Raw genomic sequence first — 17,212 nt, 5'->3', positions numbered from 1 at the left:
GGGGTGAGACACAGACCCGTTTTTGGGCGATGCTCGGAGCTGAGAGCCTCTGGAGCGGGATTTGGGGATCACACCGTGCTCCTTGCCCGGGGAGCACGGGTTTTTGGGAACAGCCCCCCGGGTGGATGCTGTCTCTCTGCTGAGAGGTTCAGGCCGGTCTGTTCTCCACTCCCTGCCAGTCCCAGGCCAGCCCAAGGCGGCTTTTGTGGGGTGACAGGAATCCTGAGGGGATGGGACACTACTGAGGCTGCTCTCTGCCTGCGCCATGCCCCAGGCACCAGACAAAAAGCCCTTCCTTGCCCCCAGAAATGTTTCTTAACAAACCCTAACAGTGGCAAGCTCCTTGGCGGGTCACCCAGGCTCTTCTGTGTGTGTGTGGGGCACCCAGGCTTTCCCAGCTTGGGGCCTGGGCAGAGTGGAGGGGCTGGAGCAGCCCCGGGTGATCCAGCCCCGAGCCAGACAATAACGGGCTGAGGAGCTGGGAACAGAGACGGGAGGAAAAGCTACAAGCAAAAAAAAAAAAAAAAAAAAACGGAAAAAAGGAGACAATTAGGAAAAGTAATAAGAAAATATAAACGTGGTAGCGGAGGATTAGTCCTAGTCATTGGAAATGCAAATGATCTCCGTGCTCGCTCCCAACATCTTTTTTCTCCCAACATCTTTTTTCTAGGCTTGTGTTTCAGAAAGGATTTTTCTCTCGTTGTGGCTTTTTTTTCTCCCTTTTCCTCCTCCTCAGAACAGCAGTGTTGCTTTCCCAGCAGCATTAAATATTCCCCAAGCTGAGACACTAACCTTGTAATGCTTTTAGGTATATACAGACTTTTTTTTCTTTTTTTTTTTTTCCATTTTAAATGGTAGCTCATAATGACATTGTGGAGTAGGGATCCCGAGTCAGCCTTATTATCATGGTGTCTCCTTGAGCTGAACCTCTGAGAAATGTGAAGGGGAGACCTTTTGGAATGAACAAATCCTTTAGCTGCCTATAATTATTTATTAAAATAGGCGGCCGGGATAAAGGCCGGGGAGGGGGAGGGAGGAGCAGCATTCCTCTCGCCGTCCGTCCCTCCGTGCGGGCACACGTAGATACACACCCGGGCGGCCAACAGGGCCGCTGCCGTGGCCGGGCTGGCACTCCAGAAATGTAAAACAATGGCTGTGCAGCCAGAGAGGGAAGAACCGTGCCCAGGTGACGCGTGTTGTCAGGCACCGGAGGGAGGCGGCGGCGGCGTCCTGCCCGCTCGGAGCATCCCGGCCGTGCTGGGCAGGCTTGGGAGGAACGCGGGGAAAAGGGAGGTGAGGATGGGAGCAGTGCTTTCCCGCTCTGTCTGCGAGGGGTGGAAGCGAAACCATTCTGCTTCGTTAGCTGGCTAAAAGAAAAGGGGGGAAAAAAGGGAAAAAAAAAAACCAAACAAACAAAACCCGACCAAAAACCCGACAAAACGCAAATCAAACAAACAAGAGACACACAAAGCAAAAGCCCTCCGAGGCACCAAGCAAACCTTGCTGGGATTTCACGGAATGCTCGCTCCGGTGGCCGCAGACGTGTCCAGCTCCGGTGCCCGGCCGCGGCAGCCGGGAGCGCCGCGCTGCCGAGACCCTCTCCCCGCGTCGGCAGAAATTTTATAAACTTCGGCTACTTTAAAAAAAAAAAAAAAAATCTTTGGGGTCAATTTTCCACTTGTGCCTGTAGCTCTTGAGCAAGTACTTTTATGGTTCCTTCTAGCGCGCAGGATTTATCTGCAGCTCTGTGAAGGGCTTTTACATTTAATCCAGCGCTGAAGTAGTAATTTGTCGCCGGCGCTTCCTAGCAGGCTTTTCTTTTAACTTAGCCGGGATGCGGGCCCTTTGTGCGGGCTAATCTGCGCCGCACAATGCCGGGGCAGCCCGGGGCCGGGGCAGCTCGGGGCCGCCCCCGGGATGTGCTCCCGGCCGAGCCAGGGAACGCGGGGAGTGCCGGGCGGAGGGAAGGGGCTGGGGGCACCTCGGCGCTGCGCCCGACCCGCCGGCAGCCCAGCCGGCTTTTCCACGTGTGTGCACGGAGCCATCGCTGCGCGGGATTTATAGGAGATCCTGTGCCTTTTCTGCAAAGGTTCTCTTTTTTTTAGGTTGTTTTATTAATTTTTTTTTTCTCTCCAGTCCACTTGGATAATATTTTTTTTTAAATCAAATTTAAAGTTCCTCTTACGTTGGGGATAACCTGCTTGGATTTGGGTTTTTTCCTGGAGGAGGCAATGCTTTATAGCCTGTCCGTATAGATTTTTCAGGGAGAGGGAAATATCATGGTAAAGGAAGAGAATATTTTACCAATTCTTTATTTTAATTGAAGTATCGCAGTTTTTAGAATAATTTTTGAAGCGAGAGTTTCACCCTTCTGCCTTGCAGATGCCTGTCTTTTTTATTAAAAACAGTGTTGTTCTGATACCAGTATTGTGGAGGAATATTTTGTTCCAGATACGAAAACATCTTGGGGATACGTTTGGACATAGCAGAAGCGTGTGAAATAGTGCCCGACAAATATGAAATAGTCTCTCATAAATAAAGATACCAAAGCCACAATATTAAAAATGGGAGCAGCTCTGCCTGCCTCCCTTTTATCACAACATTTCTAAACTAGACTGATACTGCAGGCGGCTTTTTGGTGACGGCTCAGGAAAGAAACGTTGCTGTGTTTGCATGAATTATGTCTGTACTTTACACTCCGTGGGGGCCAACCGGATCCCTTTTCTACGCTGGGTAAATGTCAGTGTACAGCTCAGCACCTCTGAGTAAAAAAGCACCAAAAAAAAGCTGCTTTTGGGAGCCGTGTGCCCCAGGTGTGGGCAGGGCCAGCCCCCCTCTCCCTGCCCAGTCCTGGCACGGGCATCCCTGAGTTGGAGCCCGAAGCGCCGGAGCCGCAGCCCCGCAATCTCCGTGAGCCACAGAGAGGGGAGCCCGCAGGTACGGCAGCGGCACGTGGGGAGGGAGCTTTATGGGCATGATTTAGTGAATATGAGAACATATTTTGTGCTCCATTGTTTAGACTCAAGAAGGCATAAAATCTTTAACATCTATTTATCACGTAGCTGTTTTAATGTAAACATTTGTCTATTTGGATGAAGTGTTTTCATTATTAAGCTAATTTCCACATGTTTCAGATAGACTGATGAGTTCGAAGCAGAGCACTCGCTGATGAGAAACGAAATTCGGCCGCGGCTCAGCCTGCTGTCAGATACATCTTCATTAGTTTTTGTCATTCACTGATGGCAAATGCTCTATAAATGAGATGACGATCAGGTCCGCCTTGATAACTTGCCTTATCTCATTAGTTTTCACATCAAAGTTAATCAGCAATGTGAATTGTAATTGCTGGAAGAGACAATGCAATAGATCACTCGGCCTTTTTTTTCTGCGTGGCATCTTGAAACATCAGCAGGCTGGTGTGAGTAGATAGGCTCCGAAGGAAAATGATGTGGAAAGCATAATAAGCAAGCTGCTCGGAATTAATGAGCTTACCCAATAAGAAAAGAATAACCAATCAATGTGAGCTGGGCAAATATAATTTAGGAATAATTGCTTGATTGGTTGTCTATAGTAGGCTGATTTGACCACACACAAGGATTAAGAATTAAGATGTCAAGGCAAAAAAATAATTTGGCAACTGAGGGCATGTAATTTTTTGTTCCCCTCCCTTTATGACTGAAAGCGATTGCTGTTTGATATGTTATTCCCCGGGAATGAAAACATTAGACGGGCGCGCACCGGTGGGTGGGGTTCTTCCTCTCCTTTATACGCTCCTTTTATCACACAAGGTCTTTCAAACCTCGCCGGGGATATTGCGGCACGGGACATTAAAAACGAATGGGGGAGGCGGCGGGGGGAGTAAAATAAAACTACAGAAGAGCCCCCAGACGTCTTCATTTGCGAGCGCGGAGAGGAGCAGGGGCTGCTCTGTTGGCAGAGCCCGGCCGTGCCCCGCTCCAGACCCCGATCCGGGCGCGATTCCTGCACTTTCCGTGTAATTCTCCCCACAGCCATTGGCCAATTAGTAAAGAACCCTTATATTCTTCTATCTAAACTACGGGGAAGGTTCAGCCAGAAGGTAAATTTGCTTTGATCTACATTACACCTAATTGAGTCACCACCAATGTCTCTATCCCAACATCAAGAAATGTGAAAATGTTAGATTATTTCACTGGGGATTAAACCTAATTTTCGCGTGTTCTGCATTAACCTATTAGGCTGACTCATCTGCATTGCTAATGCGGCTCAGGCAGCTGTCACCGCTAAAGAAAAACATGATCATGCAATCCTTGAATGAATGATTCCAGCTCTGATTAGTGTTAGTGAAGTTAGCTGAGCCCTGGTGATAAGGCAGGAAAATTCCCAGGTTGCCAATAGCTTTGAAAATTATCAGACTCTGGGCAAAATGTAGCTGGCGGCTGGCGGGGCCTCCCTCCGAAGGTGGCATTATTTAAGGCCGCCTCTCTCTTCGGGCTGCTGGCCGGAACGCGGCTGCTGCCGCCGCTCCTTCCAAGGGGCTGCGCCAGGGATACGGATTAAAATGCTAATGGGGAGCGACCTGAGCGTGGACAGCCGCAGGTTTTTTGTTTTTTTTTTCCCCCTGCCTGGCCGCGTCCGGGCTTTAAATGCGTTTTCCAGAGGGCAGCGGCGGCGATGCCCGAGCGGCTGTGGCCGGGAACAGGGCCTGGGGGCCGGCACCAGCCCCGGGCTGGGCTCCGCTCTTTGTTCCCCAGGCACCGCCGTCAGCTCCAGCCGTTCCTCCTTCTATCTGTCAGATTTAAATGGGAAAAAAAAGAGTGGGGGAAAGGCAACAATGGCCCATCCCCTTGAGATGGGAAAAAATTTAGGAGTGAGTTATCCCCGAGCAATAGAGCCAGGAGACAATTTAATCCGATTAGCGCCTGCTGACAATGGATGCTCCTCACCCATTGTGGACAGAAGCTTTCACTTTATTTGTTTCTATTAGCCGAGAACCCAAGATATTGGAAAAGTGGAACTTTGCCCCAACAATTGAAGAAAAAACAAATTGAGAGAAATCATCTAAAGTGTCAATATTGATCTTTTGGCCCTGACTGTGTGCGGAGAGGACTTGTTGAGTGCCCAAAGTTTGCTGTGTGCTCCCGGTGCTCCCCGAGCAGGGGGTGGTGGCGGCTCTTCCCGCCGGCGTGGTGGGTGCACAGGGCAGGAGCTGCCGAGGCAGAACAGGGGGGTTTCCATGGGAAAAGTCTCGGAGCTGCTCACCGAAGCACAGCGCTGATAGGAAATGCAGCAGGGCTTTAAACTGCCAGGCTGCTGTAACTCCCGGCTCCTCAGCGCACACCCTCACTGCAGGTGTCGGCAGAGGTTCCTTCCCATCACATTTCATGGGGAGAAGCTCCTTTCCACACACCTGGAAGGCATTCTCCTGTCTCCCACACCGATATCGGCGACAGCCACGGCACGGCTCTGCGTCGCCGGTGGCTCTCCCTGTCCCTGTGTGACTGTGGCGTCACTCCAGCCAAGGACAGGCCACACCTGGGCTCCATGTGCTGCTGGAGCCACCTCCCTGAACCACCTGGGGCATGGCCAGAGTTGGGCAGGGTGGTGTGACCAGACCTGCTGCAAGGCCTGCTTCGTTTTCCTGAAGCAGGATTGCCCTCGGTGCTGCCCTGTGCGTCCAAACCTCGCAGGCATCCCCAGGAGCCTGGGAATGCCACACTGGAGATGTCCAAGCCTGTCAGGCATTGCTGGGCAGTGAGGGGCAGGGTGGAGATGGACACCAAGGTCAGCACAGGGTGGTGACCTGTTCCCTCCAGATCAACACTGCTGGCATTAAAACACAACATTCAGAGCCCCAGGGATTCCAAGGGGAATGGAAGGAGAGGGATGTGTGGCAGCAGGAGCACTCCTTTCACCAAGGGGCCTTCCTGGGGACCCCCACCGTGGGCTGGCAGTGCTGGCCAGGGCAGCTGGGGTGCTACAAACTGGGTTTTAACCCCAAGTTTTTTGCTGTCTGGAAAAGCAGGGACACACTGAGAAGAGCAGTGTTCCCAGAAAAGGAGCTAAACTGCAGGTTGGGAGAGGTGCCTGTTAACATCCCAGCCTCCTGGAGCAGCTGCAGACCAGAATTTTGTGTCCTGATCCACATCCTCACAGGTCAGGGGGGAATTTCCCTGAGCACCCATCCCTCTCCTTCCCAGTGGTGCTGCCCTGTGAGCGACAGCCTGCCTGGGAAAAAAGGGTTGGGGGAGAATTATTTCCCGGAGCTACCCCACAAAAATTACTTCTTAACCTAAAATGGAATTTTTTTATCTCCCCTCTGTTCCAGTGAACGGCTCCAGGTGTCAACTGAGTAAAGTCAGGATCAGCTGCAGTTATTCCAGAGTACGTGTCCACGTGCAGAATATTCCAGAACAGGTATTTCACTTTAAATTCATGCCCCATCTTATTCCAGAATATTTTCCCTGCATAGAGAAGCACTTGGCTGGGGTCTCTGCTTGCTGCCGTACCAGTGATAAGATGGATTGGCTGATCTAATAGGTCTTTTCAATCTCTGATTTTGAAAGCTAAGATTGGGAAATTAATTTCAGAAAGGTCAAAACAGAGCAAGGCTATCCTGCTGCTGTGTGATGGATCCTATTTTTTTTTTTTTAAATCTGCCTATTGAGGGAAAGGTTAGTTATTCAGCACCGTGCAAAAGAAAGAAATAAATAAAGCGGGCCGAGGAACACAAAAGTGTATAGATCTGCTGACCCATTCGCAATCCTCAGTTAATGAGAGCGCCGGGGAGCGGCAGCGCTGAGAGGCTGCGGAGCTGGGGGCGCCGACCCCCGGGCAGGGAGCGGGGAGCGCGGTGTCCCCTGCACGCGTGGCCGCCGCGGTGGCCCCAGCCTGGGAGGTCTGCTCCCACCCCCCGGCTGGGAAAACGGAGCAGATCCCTGGGGTGTTCCAAAAAACCCATCCCGAGGCAGCGAGGGACAGCGGAGTCTCCGCTGCGGTCGTGGGGAGGTTTGGGGAGCCCGTGCCGTGGGGTTTTAGTGTGTGGAGAAAGAGAGGGCTCAGAAGGAAAGGGGGGGAAAAGAAAAAAACAAAGGTTTCGTGTAGGTGTTTCCCTGCTTTTTATTTATTTGTTCTCTTCCAACACAGCCAAACAGTAAAATGGAGAGTAAATTGCTTTAGTGCTTTTAAAGACCAGGGAATCAGGGGGAGAGCAAAGGGGCCGGTTAGGAGGGAATGATTTCTTAATTAACAACAAAATAGATTTATCATTTGTTTGCCTTTTTTTTTTTTTTTTTTTTTGGCGTCTCCACATGACATATTCAGCAACCTGCTGAGCTGTCCTTCCTCTGTCCCCTCCTCTTCTTGTGGATGAATATGGGGTGCTGGATTTTGGGAATTTTCAGCATCACTGATCAGACCTCGTCCCGACAGCCCGGGGAGGTTGTGCTGTGCCTGGGAGGTGCCACCTGCGGGGAGTGGCTGCTGCCGTGCCTGGGATTGCTGTGCAGCCCCATCTCCCAGTGGGATCCCCATGGGGTGTCCCCCAGGGGCTGCTGCAGGGAGGAATGGGGTGAGGGACAGGCCGAGGCAGCTGAAGAGCTGAGCTGTGGCCAGTGCAGACCTCACGAGGCCCCTCTCCCTGATTTAAGGACAGGCTGTCCCGTGAGCACTAACCTGGCTCTCCTCGGAGCAAACCCAGAGAATCCTGCTGATTGCTCTGGAGATGGGATCCTGACTGGAATGCCTGGCCAAGGCAACATTAATTAAGACACCCATCTCAGGTGTAATTCACCCCTGAACCTGTACGAGCCAATGTTGCTTCACAGTTCCCTCTTTGCAGACAAATCCTAAACGTGTCTGCATCCAGGGCTGTCCCTACCATTCCTGGAGCTCTCCACCTCCTGCTTTTCCTGTTGCTTTCTGCAGCCAGCTGTACAAAACCCAAATGATGGGTTACAGAAATGATGGCTAAAATAAATATCTCCAGTTGAGGATTCTGCTCCCAGGTTCAGTAGTAAATGGTAATTATTAGTCAAAACACACAAGCTGCTTCATTTCCTTAGCACATCAGGCCACACTGGAGGTAAAGCATAACTTGGGAAATGGGTTGTGTATCTCATTCTGAACATAGGATGCCAAGGAAAATGCTGGAGCACACACAAACCATAACATCTGGGTTATCCTTTACCAGCAGAGAATCCCTAGCAGGTTTGACTGGACACCAGAGCACCTCTGGTGCAGGGCAAAATTCTCATACCTTGGGATTTCTTCCTGTAACTTTCAGAGGAATTTTCCCCAAGTCCTCATGTTCCTCCCCTACCTTTACCTGCAAGAGAATCCAGGTGTCCAATACTCAGACTCAGGGCCAAAAAGGTGTTTGGGGCTTTACTATCCTCCTTTTTTTCTTTTTTTTCTTTTTCTTTTTTTTTTTTTTTTTTTTAATGTGTGTCATGGACTTTTCCAAATTCAACCACCACTTAACTGTATAATTTGAATGTTTTATTGTCATTAATGCAGTAACTTCACATTGAGTGTGCACCTGTAGCAAACAGGCATGGAGAAACACAGTAATTCTTGGTGAGGGCACCACAAAGGTGTGACTGTTGGCATGGCCTGGGGACGAGCAGCGTGTGAGGAGCGAGGTCCCCAAAAACTGTCCCTGCACCAGCACGTGCTGGCTTGTGGCTTGAGCTGCTCCATGGGGATCTCTCACCCTGGGAGAGTCCCAGCTTTCCTGGGAGCTTTGCCCAGAGCTGCTGTGTGGGCTGTGGGTCCTCAGCCTCCGGCAGATCCCAGGAACACCGGGGAAATAGCCATAAACCCTATTTAAATAGGGAGCTGGTGGGAGGGAGAGGGGAACATTTATTATCATCTAATCCCGCTCAGGTTTTCTACACCATATGTCTGAGCAGCAGAACATGTGAAATGTGTACTAATTACTCTGCCTGTGTCATGTGTGTATATTTTATATGCAGTCCCTGACCTTTTTGTTAATAACTTCACATTATATTCATTGACCTGAAACAAATTGAATTCAGTGGCACTCACTCCAGAATTGAATTACATAGTCTTCTTAATTGGTCTCTTATTTAAATGTGGAAAAGTAACAGTTTACCACCTGTAATTATTCTTTTCCTTAAGAAATTCCTGTGGAGAGCGTGTGTGTGCATGTCCGTGTCACACGTGCTGGGCTCGTGTCCGGGAGGAATTCCCACAGGAGCCCCAAGCCCAGCTGGCACCGTGGGGCAGAAAAAAAAACCCTAAGAGTTCTGTCCATCCGAAGCAAAACTACTTGTAAAAGTGTGTGAAAGCCCCGGAAGGATCTGGCTTTGGCAGGTGCCATCCCGGGACACGGAGAGCACCGAGAGTGGAGGTGGGAGCTCCGGGAATGCTGACCCGCCGTGGGGGAGAGCCCGGCCGGCTGGAATCTCCGCTCGGCTTTCATCCTTCCGAGGCTGAGTTAATTGCCGAAGCCGCGAGGAGGAGACTTACTCTTTACTTACTATATTTAACTTAAAAATGCAAATGTTATTAGTGTCCCGATCAGTGATAAGAGTGCCTTTGTGCCAGGCTTTAACCTCCATTAGGGGGGATTAGGAGAACGTATCCACATTGGCATTTTCCAAGTGTCACTGTGACAGCACTTGCTGCACAAATGCCTGGCTGTCACACTGAGGTTTATCACCAGGTTTTTTCCTGCGAATGCAGACTAATAAGCCCAGAAATTACAATTGCCTCCCTGCCGAATCTGTGATAGGCGGAAATAATGATATCAGTGCCCTGCTAATCTCCTGCCTCCGCGCTTGGCACCAGCCTATTGAGTCACCTGTCATACGCCGCTTTGATGAGGCGAATTCAATCTCTCAGCTATAATGACAATGGAGCCATTTTAATGTTTGGAAATGATTATGTGAAGGTTTCTCTTTGCTCTGTCTTGGCAAGCAAACCAGGTCAGCGTTCCGGCTGTGTCTCCCGCCGCCGCTAACGACTTGGAAGGAGCTGGCCTGTATTAAGTGAATATGCCAAGTTATTAGAAAGGAGATGCCGAAGGCAGCTGGAGGGGGGAGACTCTTTTTATTTCCTTTTTCACAGCGAGCGTGAGCCTGAGAAGATGCTTCACACACGTGAGCATCTCCCACGCACCCACGGTGCCTGGTGGGCCACGAGAGCCCCGTGCGCCGCGTGCCGGCAGCCACAGGCTCCTCGCCCCAAAATCCACCTGGGAATGGCTGGCTTTGCACAACAGGCCACATGGAGCTGGCTCGGTGATCAAACCAAGCTTCCAAACCTGTTCCAAGCCCTCCAGCCTGCTGGTGTGTTGGGAAGGGGGCTGCTGGAGGGCTGCACCAGGAGCCTGGCTGGGCAGCCGTGGAGAGAATCTATGGTGCTGGATCCACCCCTGCCTGGATGTCGGTGTCAATTCACTTTGGGGGAGAGACACTGAATTTCTCCTTCTCTCAGGTGCCTCTGTGTGTGAAACTGGGTCACACTCCGCCTTTGAACAGGAGCTGAAACGCTTGGTTTGTTTATTTGAATATAAAAGGAAAATGACTATGTTTTCTCAAGCTTCCAGAGGTCCCAGATGTACAGAGGAAAGTGTCTTCAGCTGGATGAGGGCTTAAGTCACCTTGGAGAAGCACAGGGTCTGTCAGAGCCTGCTGCTGGAATTCCATAGGTTGTTGGGTACAACCTGGGGACTCCTGGTGCTGCCCAGTTCTCCAGCTGGATGGCCTCTCCCTGGCATCTCTGCCAGGATCCTGTGGGATGGGTGACACAGCCATGGCCCAGTCCTGCAGAGAGGCCGGCACATCCCAGCGGGAAGCACCGCTTCCCACACGGCTCCATCACCACTGCCCTGCAGGAGCCTCTGGCACTGAGGTGTTTGCCACCTTCCCTTGACCTTCCCTGCCAGGGGATGGGTTTCAACCAATACAACATTAATGTTCCAGGATCGTGACCAAGTCTTTGCTGGGGCAGGGGTAAGGCAGCAGAATTTCAGATGTCAAGGTTTTATTTAGGCGAGAATTCAAGGCTGGCCCTGGGTGGGTGTCCTGGGCTGCTCTTCAGTGGGTGAAAGGCAATTGCTGGGCTGGAGAGAGGACAGAGCAGAACCCAATTGACCCACACCGTGCAGGGAGCAGCGCTGAGCCCCTTTCACCAAGGGTCCTTGCAAAGAAATCTTCTTTATTAGAGCTGAGTGCTGAAATTATTTCAAGGAAGCGATTATCTGTCTAATAACAACTGTGCCCGCCTGAGTGACTGCCACAGAAAGAATCAAGGCAGCGGGTTTGGAGACGGGCTGAGCAGGCGTCAAAGCAGTAGTGACACAGGCACATGGGGCTGTCCCCTCGTGTGTGTTTGGAGGGATGCTCCTGCTGGGAGCTCGGCTCTGGCCTTTCTGCTGGGCATGGGACGGGTGATGGCATCGATGCTGGGATGTCCTTTGGTTTTGGGAGCGTCCACACCACCCTGGAAGAGCCCAGCTTGGGCCTGGGCGTCATCCTGCTGCCCTGCCAGGCTGGTGCCTGCATGGTGGGGAGCTGGGCACCCCCACATCCATCTCCCCTAATTAAGGCAGGCAATCTAATTAGGGCGGTGCCCCGCGCAGCCACCCCATGGGGGCGCATCAAAGCCAGCGTGGGGCTCGCGCGCGGGCAGCGCAATTACCCAAGTTAAGAAAACATCCCTGTAATTAGCCAGGCAACTCCGAGCACAAGGAATGGAAATTAGTCACAGCGCAATAAATTAGTCGGTGCATATATTACGTGCCGGGAGCACCCCGGGGGCCTCCTGTTTTCAAAGCTTTGGTTTGCAGCCCCATGCCTCTCAATAAAGCATTCATCCCTAGGTGATTATGTGCCAGCAAAAGGAGTTTTTAACTGAATTACAAATTTTCTTTTCTAATTCTTTTGTAGGCAGAATTGGGATTCCTCACTTTTTTCTCTCCTTTTTTTTTTTTTTTCTTTTATTTTTTCCTTTTTTTTTTCTTTTTTTCTGAAGGTCCGGGGAGCAAAGCCACTTCCCTCCCCCTTCAGCTAATAATTAATTTTCAGCTTTTCAGGGTGCTTCAAGACCCTGCATTGTTTGCTTTAATTGGGAGCGGTAGTTAAGGAACTATTTCAGAATCCCTCCCCAATTCTGAACTATTTTAGCTGTCGTTTCTTTCCTGGGGGAAGAAAAGGGGAGGGCGAAGCAGGAAATTGGACTGTAGCAGCACATAACATTTGCATCAAAATAATACAGCCGGCAACAGAAAATCACAATCACATCACTCAGAAGGAAGGAACAGAATACAAATTAAAGGAATAATGTAAATTTTTTGCCATTAAGCTTCAATGACCATTTGAAATGGTGCAAGGCACAAAGGTTTTGATGAGCATCATCCAGTTTGATTATTCATACTTGTGCTTCTGCTTGAATTAAAGTAGGAGTGCTAGAGCCTGTTAGAGCAAAATATTTGAATTGGTAGTGAACTCTCACCTTTACTTGCATCCATTTACTTTTCAAATGAATACCAGATAAGTTAGTGCATTTTATAATCGGCCTGTTTTCCAGTGAGTGCTGTCATTACATACCAATTTCTTTTAGAAGTGCTTCCTAAGAAACATTAAATACTTACGAATAAGGATGTGTCCATCACTGGCAGCAGCCCTCTGCGAGCAGGGCGACGCAGGCAGGTTGTGTGTCCTCCCTGCCAGGGCTCTGTGCGAGCCTTCTCCAGCCCCGTCTGACCTGGATAGGGAGCTCCCTGTGGGCTACAGGCAGGGATCCAGCCCCTCTGCCCCACCTGGAGGTGTTGGTGTGTGGGTGCTGCAGAGCCATGTGCAGGAACATCCCTGCCAGGCTTTCCAGCAGCGGCCATGGGAGGAGAGAGCATGGCAGGAGCTCTCCCTCGGCTCCCAGCCTGCAGCTTTCTCCCCTGAGCTGTCGCTGCTTCATCCCGGTTCCAGCACAGATGGCTTGTACAGAGGAAAAACGAGAGCAAAGACCAGGATGTGAGTTTTCAGGTGCTGCCCTGTAAATAATTATGGATGCAGGGAAAAAGCAAGGAGCATTAGGGTAGGGTGGCAGGAACCAGGCTGGAAAAGCTTCCCTGGGGCCTGATCTGACCAGTGTGAGGGGCTGGCAGGTTGCTGGGTGCCTTGGGAGCAGAACTGGCCAGGTGTTTGTCTGAGGAGATACTGTGGAATTAATGGCCTCAAAAGTTGCAGCGGGAGAAATTTAGTTTGGATATTGGGAAGAATTTCTTGTCCAGAAGGGCTGTTGGGCATTGGAACAGGCTGCCCAGGCAGTGGGGAAGTCACCATTCCTGGAGGGATTTAACAAATGCATCGATGGGACACATGGGGATGTGGGTTAGCCTTGGCTGTGCTGGGGGAATGCTTGGACTTGATCTTAGAGGGCTTTTCCAACCTAAATGGGCTTCTGAAAAAGCCAAAAGGAAGACTCAGAATCGATGCAGAGAATCCCAGAAAGATTTGGGTTGGAAGGACCTTAATGCTCATCTCATTTCACAGGCAGGTACACCTTCCACGATCCCAGGTTGCTGCAACCCCCATCCAGCCTGGCCTTGGACACTGCCAGGGATCCAGGGGCAGCCACAGCTTCTCGGGGCAAAGCTGTGGGTTTGCTAAGTAATAATCAGGTTATTCCTAATGGTGATGCCGCTCAGATCCATTCCCCAGCTCCAGGAGCTTGGAGGTGTCAGCAGAGCTCCTGTGGGCTGGCAAACACCCGCTGCTGGACCAGCGGGAGCTGCGGGATGCCTCACCCTGCCCCGCTCCAGGGCTCCATAAAATGCCTTTTATTAAGATGAGGGAGGGGGAAATCAATGCGACTACACATCAAACCCGAACAAACCTCCGGTTTAGCAATTCCCGAGCAATCCCTCAGGATCCAATGAAGGCCGGGTTATTTAAATGAGAAAGGCCGGGATGAATGCCTGCCTTTGTCCGGGCGCTTCCCCAAGGTGATCTGGGTTAAACCCGTGCTCTCAGGGTTAATTATCAGCTGCTTTTCTTTTAAAAATGTTTTTTTCCTTATTGACACAGGGGGGTTGATTTATGTAATATCCATCATAATTCCCAGATTTCTGTAGATTACAAGGTTGTCCCCACGCACCGCTCTGCTGGTGGAGGGGCTCCACATTGGCCTCCCTCCTCGCTCCGGCCACCACCGCCCACCCTCCCGCTCCCTGGCCCTCCTTAATTAGGGATGTTTAATACAAGGGGCTCTGGGGTGCAATTAAAACCAAATAAAACAAAAAAGCGGCGTGGAAAAGCGCAGCCCTGCTCTTTCCTTCCATCTTCTCCCCCTCCCTGGTGTCTGTGATGCCTCTGCAGCCCACCAGGGATGGTTTTTGGGGACCACCAGCCCCAGCCCAGCAGAAGCCCAATCCTGTTCTCTCCAAATGGGGGGAATGGCCCCCCCATGCACCTATGGGGTCAGAGCCTGGAGGTGATGTGGGGCCTCTCCTGTCCTCCTCAGTAGTTCCATAAAACAGCAGAAGAGGCTGGATTGGCATCCAGCTCTCCAAAGGAGGTCTCCCAGTCCTGAATCCCTTAGTCCTGGGGAAAAGGAGCAATGCATGGCCCCTCCAGTCCCGAGGTTTGAGATGCCCCTGTGGGGTTGAGGAGGTTTCCCTGTGCCCAGGCTGGGCTGGCAGGCGGGAGGAGGCACGCCCAGCTCCCAACGCACGCAGCACCTCAAAGACTTTGGGAAGGAGCATTCCTTGGGCCTGGCTGCTCCACGTTACTCATCTCCCCATACTTATTTTTCTTCCTCCCATCCTTGGGATTTTTGCTGCTTCCCCCTTGCCCAGTGCCTCAAAGCCTCACTGCCTTTGCAGGTCCTTTTCCATGTCCTTGTTTTCCGGCTGCTGGCCTGTGTGTGGGCAGCCACGGATTTCTGACAGCGCCAAGCGCATCCCTGCCGCAAACCACGGCTTTCAGGGATCATTCCACTCGACTGGCTGAGAAGAAAACTGCTCTGATAGAAACTATGTCATAATAGTTGGGAGCTGGATAACAACGCCCCGCTGCCGGGGCTGATCTATTCTCCTACGCCAGCGCGGGGAATTGGTCTCCACCAAAGCAGAAAATGGAGCTGGCTTTTCAGGAGGGTTTAAAATTAAGTGGCTCTGGAGTCACCAGATGATGATTTTGGTAATATTTCTGTGGCTAAGCCAGCCCTTTCATTCTGGGAGATGCTGGTCTGCAAAGCAAATGTCCCACAGCATCAAACCAGAGCTCCCCACAAAAGTTTAAGTTTGGCTTTCAGCTCGCCACGGCAGCACTGCTGGGGATGGGAGGGTGCTGCTGGTGAGGTTTAAGAGCAGCAGCCTGAGCGATGATGAGAGGAATGACACATGCTCTGGACTTACTCAGAAATCAACAACGACTGCCTAGGTTTGCTTTGGAAAGGCAGAACTGAGGGGGCTGCTTGAGAGTGAGGGCTGGACACCTCTGGTGATGGCAGGCAGAGTGACACAGGGTGACAGAGCCACCACCGGAGCGGGGCTGGAATAATGGGCTCGGGGCTGGAATAACGGGCTCAGGGCTGGAATAACGGGCTCCTCCCATGTCTGGCTGATGCACGTGGCACTCCACCCCAGCTGGCACCCTGGCAAGGGTCTCCATGCAATCTGAGGAACTGGTTGAACTCTGGGTCTCCAGTTTGGTTTTCCAGGAGAGGAGGCGCAGTGACCGCACAACAACCACGGAGCTCACAGCAGGTCCCTTCCGGTGGCTCCCGGCGGTGTCCCAGCTGGAGGCTGCCTGAAAAGTGACATTTTTCCATGGTCCAACACCAGCCCAGCCGGATGCTGCAGCCATCCCCGCACAGTTGGCCGCTGCTCCCTTTTCCCGGCGCGCTTTGTGCAGCCGGAGTTGGCTCGTGCGATAAACGGACGCGGTTCAAAAATATGACTCCTCTGAACTTTTTAACCTCACACGAAAGGGAGGAATTCTAAGAGCAATGGGTAAAATTCAATTAACTGAGATGACAGAAAATAATCTACTGAGCACGTACATCAGGCAATTGGAAGCTTTCATACCTTTCAAAAAGGAAATAACCTATTTCTTCCCTTGTTATCTAATGACACAGGAGTTTATTTCTCTGGAAGCAGTTACAAATCTACCTAATGGGGCCTAAATGCTGTTGCCAGGCAATTAGGGGTTCATTGTGTGGCTAATTCTTTCATTTCCGTGGCGGTGGTGATTGCGGTGGCGGGCAAGCCGAGGTCCCTGCGCCGTGTTTGCCCCCTGGGCCACGTTTGCTCCTGTGTGGAGCACACCCCTGGCTCCGGGTGTGCCCGTGCTCCGTGGCTCTGCCAGGGACACTCCTGGCCTTGTCACGCCGTGACTTGTTCAGTGTCTGATCCTTGAGTTATCCCGTCCCTCTGAGCTGATTCCAAAGGTTCCTGCACAAGCTCTCCGCGCAGCCCGGGCAGCTTTTGGTTATGAATGAGTGCAAAGACACACACAGGGGCATTATTTATCTAAAATATATAAGCAGGAGGAATCTTCATAAATCACAAGCTGCTATTATCCTGGGGTTCATGACAGCCATATCTTTTTTTTCCACAGAAACACAGAATACATTAAACACCCCAGGCCTTGGAAAGGGACCTTTCAAACCTGTACAATTGCTCTGTTTATCCCATTCCTTTAGCATTTAATATTTGAAGTCTGTTCTACACAATCAATCTTAAAATTACACAATTGATCTTTAAATTAGGATTTAAGCCAGAATTTATTGAGGAAAGCTCCTGTATCTGCCTGTAGGAATATTGTTGTTTATGACCTGAGGAGTGGGGAGTTAATCCTGGAGGGAGAGCCTTTGGAAAACTGTTTTACATTGGGCTCTGCTCATGTCAGGCCTGTTGGGGAGCACTGGCAGGCGCGGGGGAAAGGCTGTGCCTGGACCAGGATGCTGCAGGAGGCCTGGGATGCTGCAGGACATTGCTGCCCTGTGGTGGCACTTCACAAGATGGTTCCAAAAGGCCCCTCCTTGGGCTGCACTAATCAAGGGCTGTGCCCAACAGTTTACTGCAGCATTTAATTAAACAAATTTACCTTTTGAGGGAAAATCCTTCGCAAGCAATTTGGGTTCTGGTGTATCAGAGCCTTTTTTGAGGTGACTAGTGCTTTTAACCACTGTCTAAAGTGCAGGCAGTGTTAATTAGCATATTTAGGATTAAGTAGATTTAGCATGCAGTAATCATTCCCTAATT

The 17,212-nt window shown here is 51.0% G+C and overlaps 1 long non-coding RNA gene across 3 annotated transcripts in view; it reads left to right on the top strand.

Moving 5' to 3' along the window:
* LOC121357101 overlaps positions 1 to 17,212 on the top strand; it is a 68,094-nt gene that overhangs the window by 39,124 nt on the left and 11,758 nt on the right. For all 3 annotated transcript variants that reach the window (XR_005955683.1, XR_005955684.1, XR_005955682.1), the window contains one exon: positions 6,308 to 6,396. This is a non-coding gene — a long non-coding RNA (uncharacterized LOC121357101). The remainder of the gene's footprint in view (positions 1 to 6,307; positions 6,397 to 17,212) is intronic.

This window comes from Pyrgilauda ruficollis, unplaced genomic scaffold (genome assembly GCF_017590135.1).
Source record: "Pyrgilauda ruficollis isolate IOZ18807 unplaced genomic scaffold, ASM1759013v1 scaffold31, whole genome shotgun sequence".
In the NCBI taxonomy this organism is placed as follows: Eukaryota; Metazoa; Chordata; class Aves; order Passeriformes; family Passeridae; genus Pyrgilauda; species Pyrgilauda ruficollis.
This window is presented reverse-complemented; position numbering and strand designations above follow the sequence as displayed.